Source organism: Rattus norvegicus, chromosome 1, assembly GCF_036323735.1.
Source record: "Rattus norvegicus strain BN/NHsdMcwi chromosome 1, GRCr8, whole genome shotgun sequence".
NCBI lineage: Eukaryota > Metazoa > Chordata > Mammalia > Rodentia > Muridae > Rattus > Rattus norvegicus.
In genome coordinates this window covers 64235220-64241587 of record NC_086019.1, presented here as the reverse complement: position 1 = coordinate 64241587, position 6368 = coordinate 64235220, and positions in this window count along the sequence as shown.

Here is a 6368-nt window from a genome sequence, read left to right as displayed (position 1 = left end):
GTGTCCTCTCTCTCCACCCTTTCCTCACGAGGTAAAATTATCCAGAATTTTACATTAATCATTTACCTCTTTCAAAAACATGCTTTCCTGCTTTTTAAAATAATCCATTATGTAGCTGATGTTTGGCTAAAAAATAAAGAACCAAACGGCACACATCCTCCTAGGACGTTTTTCTGCTGTGGGTCTGAGATGCCGCTGAGACTCCTGACAGAGCTTCCTAATGTTTACCAATGTGTTAGCCTGGATGGCTACTCCTCCTGTGCCAGCCTTGTGTGCGCCAGGCTTCAGTGTGGCTCCACCTGCCTAAATTGTGCGTAGTAGGAATGGTGACCACTTCTTTTGGTGTTGCATGGTGGGTTGTGACACGCTACTATTGGATGACACGGCTGCTCCCTCACCCTGCCAGGCTTCTACCTAGAAACCAGAGCAAGCCCTCAGAAGATGTATGTAAACGTGGAATTTGACCCATTAGGGAATTACTAAATCAGTTTATTCAGTGGCAAAGATTTCCTTTCCAAGAATTGATTACTCTCCAAAGAAGAGATAAGGAGCAGAGACTAGAGAGGCAGCAACAGAAACAAAGATGAGAGGAACGTCTGGACTGTGTTGTGCAAAGTGAGAGAGAACACCTCTTTGATAAATTGCATGCTGTATTGCATGCTGCTTCCTGGCCTATTAGGCAGTTTCCTAATTGTTCCTTGTATTCAAAAAGTTCAAGTTATAACGTAACTGTAAATACTTGGAGCTAGATTTCTTGCTTTTGTTAGGGAGTGGCTCAGTTTATCTAAGTAATTCAGCATACTTTGCTGTGTGATGGTGTTGGTTTATATCCATCAAAGGTACGCTTGACAGTTTGCTCCACCTGGGTTCTTAGCAATCACTTCGTACTGACAGCATTAAGGCATTCTGGACACAGAAAAGATTTTCTCACAATCAGTATATGGCATGAAGGAGCTTACCTCCCTGGATTTCTCCATCCACAAGAAGCAATGCTGCTGTATTAAGATCTTTGATCTCTGCGCAAAAATGTTCTCCCTACAAAACGCTTTCTTTACAATGCTGTTGTTCTCACCAGAAGATGGAGAGACACTAGCTACTAGAAAGGAAGGGCAGTGTGGCTCACCTGGTGGACATCAGGATTCAACTCACGAGCACACTGAGGGCAGCCAGCCTTTCAGTTGACGAGGGGTTGGCAAGTGGGCACAGGGAATTTCAGGCAGTGCACGTGCTGCTGTCAGAATCTGATGGTGTCTTTGATTTGATAAAGCTATGAGGCTTTACAGATCCTGCCGGCTGGCATGTCAATCACCCAGTGATCTCAGCACAGTTTGCTAGGCATCAGCACCTGGACATTTCCCATAACCGCCAGCCAATTTAAGGAACTTATAAATAATGTCCCCGCAACTGCCAGGCTGCTTAAGTTTCACCATGAGGGCTTGGCCTGGATGGAGACAAAGTCCCAGACTTAGAAGCACAATTCTCCAATGCACTTCAAAATGCAGAGTTCAAAAGAACTTTGATTTAAGGTGATGGAAAAGGAGCACTAGGTAGAGAGTTCAGGGACTTGGCTGGATGGGTTGTCTGTATCCCAAAGTCAGCAAGTATCTCTACTTGATGATCGGGACTCTGGTTTCTCAGTGACGAGTTTGTTCTTTGATCCCAACACTCAAAGTCTCAAAGCTCAAAACCACCCAGCATTTTTCAAAAGGCTTCATCCAGTCTCTGATGGATGACAAGCCCGTGTTTATTTACATCCCGGTGTCATCACAAGAAAGCCAGGACCTTCCTGTGGAGAGCCGAGTTCTGGAAGGTCCGGAGGCAGGGTTGTGTCTGCTCCAGTGCTACTAGTCTGTCTCCAGATGGCAACTCTGCCTCCATGCAGCCCAAAGTGACACGTCCAACCCCCTCTCCCAGATCTTGAGTTTCTCCAGGAAGAAAATGTGGTTTTGCCCTACTTTTAGAAAATTGACATTTCTGGGCTTGACTTTGCTAGTGTGTCTCAAAACATATGGACACTTCTGGAAAAAAATATTATTTCTGATCCATCTGGCTAAAGGGTGGATTTTTCCAAATACAGTAAAAACCCTTTTATGAAACGGTTTTTTTTTCTACCCTAGATTCCATTAGACCACAGAACAAATCTTTTCGTTGGACACAGAGCAATGCTGCTGCTTAAGTCACCTGGATCCTGGGTGAGTTCCCAACACTCCTTCCAGCACACTGAGAAGAGGTAGCCAGCTTCTGGACTGGACCCGCTGCCTGGATTCAGTGTGGATCTTTTCTGATATCCCCCTTGCTTTCCTTCTATCCCAGTGAGTGGCAGGGCCTCCTAAGGAAGGGCACCAGGAGTTTTCCCAGTGCTGCAGATTATGCAAGGAAAAGAACAAAGTCAGGTTATACTAAAACTGGCTGTGTTTATGGCTGTATCTAACTTGGGAATGACTTCAAAACAGAAATCAAGGATAACGTGAAGGTTGTGCCATGTCTGGGCTCTGCCACAGGTGCTGGGCAAGCACTGCTGACCTCCACAGTCAGCATCCTGTCTGAAAAGACAGTTCGTATCAAAGTCGGAAACTTGTGAGAAATCGCTTGGGAAGGTTCTTGCTCAAGGAAATATAAAGAAAGGGGAACCGGAGTTAGGGACAAGATTCAGGTTTGAAAACAAAAGGCTTGGAAATCGTTAGGAGGCTAAAGCTGTCCCCGCAAACCTGGTCTGCCCTCTGTTACTGTGTCCAGGGGATTTTGATGGCTTCCTTCGTCTTCACCCCCCATTCCCAGTAGTTCTTTATTGCTGTGAGACATTAAGTGAGTAATGTAAGGCAACAGTAAAAGTAAGGCACCTCCAGGGTGGGGAAGTCATTGCTCTTTGGGTTAGAACAAGAAGACATAGCCTACTCCCAAAAGAAAAACCCCAGCAGACACTGACTGTGAACTTGAAAATTGGCTTGGAGTCTCCTTTGTAGTGAAGCAGAAAGCTCAAAACTAGGGGCCGTGGCTCTAAATCCAAACACTGGGAAGTGTTAATGGAGGAAGCTTTCAGAGTAATCTAGCTGTGGGAAGGGCTTCATATGAATTCCTATTAAGCCACAGACACTCATAGCCTTCTGGATTGGAAGCATGAAATCAAGACTCTAGTATCAAAGCTGAAGAGGAATCCCACATTTGGGGTCAGCCTACTCTGGAAAGAGGAGAACATCATCTTCTGGATGCCCCAAGGATGGCTTTTCTACACTGACCACCTCAGTGTATCTACCAGCCACTGGGTGTAAGGCTGCCTGGATAATGGGACACCATTTGCCTCTTCAGATGGGGTCCTCATTGCCAGCCTGGGACTTGGAACTACTAGATCAGGGAGTGCCATCAGCTTCCCATGAAGATCTTGGTGCTTTGTACAGTGAGTCAAGGGATTGAGAGAAATGTTTGCCTGTGGATGGAGGCATAGATCAAAGCTCAGGACAGCAAAAGCACCAGGCCTGGGGACTCTCAAGCCCATCACAGAGGTCAAAACTCAGACCTGGAAGGATCCAACTGATCTACCCACAGTAACGGCTTGCCAGACAGACAAGATGAGGCCTTGGGATTACAGAAATACTTGACCTTACATTTGTCATTTATTGTGGGATTTACTAAAATATTACAGTAAAAGCATATGACAATACTCCCAAACACAGAAAAGATTTAGAAATAGAGGGATAACACTAAAAAATTTAAACTATGAAGGAGTATTTGGTAAAATAAAAATAGATTGTAATAAGTTAAACACACACAAAATAACACCAAAACAACCATAAAACAATGGAGAATTACAAAGGGAAAAATGAGCAGAGACCAGATGGGATTCATAAAAGTAAGTAATCAGACGGCACATTGGAGTGCAGCCTGTAAACTAAATTTAACTGGTTTAAACAAACCCAGAGTCCAAAATCATCAGGTTGGACACATTTTACAAAGCTCAATCCAGATACAGCATGTTTGAAAGAAACTGATTTTAATAATAGCACAAATCCACTGGAAGAGTTAAAGTGAATGCACTGCAGGTTGGGCTACAGTGAGTCTGGGTCACTGGACCAGCTGGATCACTGGATCACTGGATCATGGGATCAGCAGGATCACTGGATCAGCAATATCAACATTGCAGGAGAGAGTGTTTCAGTGATATAGTGCTAATTCTCCAGGGTGTGACTGCTAAATGATGACATCATTGCATACTAATGAAGCTTCTAGTTCAACCAGAGACCACAAGTACCCTGGATGTCTGGGTGCTGAACCACAGAGCTCATGACATGTGGAGAATAAGCCATAAAAGTTACAGAGGAATGGAGTCACACTCCAGGGTAAAGACAGGACAAGTAGAGCAAACCCCAGTAATGAGAATGGATGTCTGAACGATAGGAAATAAGCTCAACCTAGTGGGACTCTGGAGATAGGCCACCCAGCAACATCACAACACACATTAGAACTCTTACCAAGGAGACACTAAAAATGACCCTTACTAAATCACTCATGTGTCTAAGGATGAATCAATTGAGAACTTAAAGAGTATTTTGAACTGAAAGAAGACACAACATCAAATTCCCATATGCACTGGATAGATAGAGATGAGCCAACCCAGAACAATCAAGTCTATTAGAGAAAGCAGGAAAAAAGAAAAACAAAGTCTTCCACTAAGAACCTTTCACCTCTTCATCAGGAGTCTAGAAAGAGCCGAGAGTGCCACATCTGTGTATGCATGTCACTCCAGCATCGAAGAGCAGTCAAGAGCATCGTGAGATCCAGGACAATCTGAGCTCTGCAAGAGCTTCAGGGCCAAGCCCTGGGCTTCACAGGAGCTTCAGGGTCAGCCTGGGCTACACAGGAACTTCAGGGCTAGCCTGGGCTACACAGGAGCTTCAGGGCCAGCCTGGGCTACAGGCTGAGGCACTGTCTCTGAAAAGAAAAGAACAAAGAGACTGAAAAAATCAATGACATAAAGAAATAAGTAAAACTCTGTTTCTGTGAGAAATTTGATTCCATGCTAACCCTCTAGCTACCCTGACCAGGCATGAAGACAGAAGATAATTTACCAATATTGGGGATGGAATAAATGGAACTTTTTATGGATCCCACACACATGAAATACAAAATGAGAACAGCATGCTCATGATAGGGCAATAAATTTAAACACATATGAAAAGATATCCCCAAAAGAACAAATACCTTTGAGTTTACACGGAAGGAAAAGGCTAAAATACTATCTGAGGAAACTACATTGTTCTTAAAAACTTCCTCTGATTTCGCTTTCCTGTTGCTATGATTTAAAAAGAAAAAGAAAAAACAAAACAAAACGATGACAAGACAAACAAATCACTATAACCAAAGGCAATTAGAGGAGGGAAATTTTTATTTTAGTTTACAGGTCACAGCCCCTTATTGATAGAAGCCAGGGCAAAAATTCAAGGCAAGAACTTGAAGCAGAAACCATGGCTGCTTATTCCCAACCTCATGTTTTTCTGCCTTTCCCTTCCCTTCCCTTTCCTTCCCTTCCCTTCCCTTCCCTTCCCTTCCCTTCCCTTCCCTTCCCTTCCCTTCTCTTCTCTTCTCTTCTTCTTTCTCTCCTCTCCTCTCCTCTCCTCTCTTCCTCTTTTCCTCTCTTCCTCTCTTTTTGAGACAGGTTGTCTCTATGTAACTCTGGCTATTCTAGAACCTGCTGTGTATACCAGGTTGGCCTTTAACTCACAGAGATCCACTTAACACAGAGAGATCCACCTGCTTCGGCCTCCCCAGTGCTGGGATTAAAGGCATACACCACCATACCCAGCTCTGTCACCTTTCTTATACAGCCCAGACCCATCTGGCTGGGGAAGATACCACACACAGTGGACAGGACATTTCTCCATTAATTAGCTATCAAGAAACTATTCCACAGGCTAAGCTGATGGAGCCAATTAATCAGCTGAGGTCTCTTCATCTGTCAAATTGAGAGCCAAGACTAGTTATTATAACTTCTTACAAAGAAAGTTCCAGATCCAGGCAATGTCACTGGTGAATTCAACCAAGCATGTACAGAAGTAATAATAAATTTACTCACAAATACTCCTGGGCACTCCATCCTAGGTGGCCAATGCCACATTATGAAAACAACATATCCAAATAAAAGAATTACAGATCCACATTCTTCATTAAATTTTAAGCTACAGATCTTAAAATTTTAACAAACTGTGAAAAGAAAAATGATAAAAGAAGACTCATACTAGGAATGGGCATTTGTTCTTTCCTGAGTGAATCCAATTCACCTTAGTAATAAAATTTATATAAGCAAATAAATTGGTTATCTCAATGGTTGTAGAAGAAGCCTATGAGATAGCCTATGTCCATCCTGAAAGTCTCAC